Source organism: Triticum aestivum, unplaced genomic scaffold, assembly GCF_018294505.1.
Source record: "Triticum aestivum cultivar Chinese Spring unplaced genomic scaffold, IWGSC CS RefSeq v2.1 scaffold167202, whole genome shotgun sequence".
Lineage (NCBI taxonomy): Eukaryota > Viridiplantae > Streptophyta > Magnoliopsida > Poales > Poaceae > Triticum > Triticum aestivum.
The window spans coordinates 1-728 of NW_025307148.1; the positions used below are offsets into that span (position 1 = coordinate 1).

Genomic DNA, 728 nt, shown 5'->3' on the forward strand with positions numbered 1-728 from the left:
CAATCGTCTTTGTAGTGGAGCTGGGAGGGGCAAGGATAAGGGACGAAGACCGGGGTAACATGTCGGATGCGATCATACCAGCACTAAAGCACCGGATCCCATCAGAACTCCGAAGTTAAGCGTGCTTGGTCGAGAGTAGTACTAGGATGGGTGACCTCCTGGGAAGTCCTCGTGTTGCATTCCCTTTTTAATTTTTTTCGCGCCGCTTGCAAAACAAAACGCACGTGTAAGTAATATATTTACCGTGTTTTATTATTTTGCACGAGTGCGGTAAGTCATAGCTGGGTGCTCACGATTCACGGGTCCAGCGTCGGCGTTGTGGCGCGGCAAGCGTGCACTGGTGCGGTTGAGAGGGAGGGGTGGAAACCGCGTTAAACTCGTCTCCATAGTTGAGAGGGAGCGGCGAAAGCAATGTACAATCGTCTTTGTAGTGGAGCTGGGAGGGGCAAGGATAAGGGACGAAGACCGGGGTAACATGTCGGATGCGATCATACCAGCACTAAAGCACCGGATCCCAACAGAACTCCGAAGTTAAGCGTGCTTGGGCGAGAGTAGTACTAGGATGGGTGACCTCCTGGGAAGTCCTCGTGTTGCATTCCCTTTTTAATTTTTTTCGCGCCGCTTGCAAAACAAAACGCACGTGTAAGTAATATATTTACCGTGTTTTATTATTTTGCACGAGTGCGGTAAGTCATAGCTGGGTGCTCACGATTCACGGGTCCAGCGTC

General features: G+C 50.7%; 2 non-coding genes across 2 annotated transcripts; both read left to right on the plus strand.

Moving 5' to 3' along the window:
* Positions 1-64: 64 nt before the first annotated feature.
* Positions 65-183, plus strand: LOC123179583 (5S ribosomal RNA). Its single transcript, XR_006490477.1, has one exon. It is a non-coding gene; the product is annotated as a 5S ribosomal RNA (ribosomal RNA).
* Positions 184-480: 297 nt separating this feature from the next.
* LOC123179582 (5S ribosomal RNA) lies at positions 481-599 on the plus strand. Its single transcript, XR_006490476.1, has one exon. It is a non-coding gene; the product is annotated as a 5S ribosomal RNA (ribosomal RNA).
* The last annotated feature ends 129 nt before the right edge of the window (positions 600-728 follow it).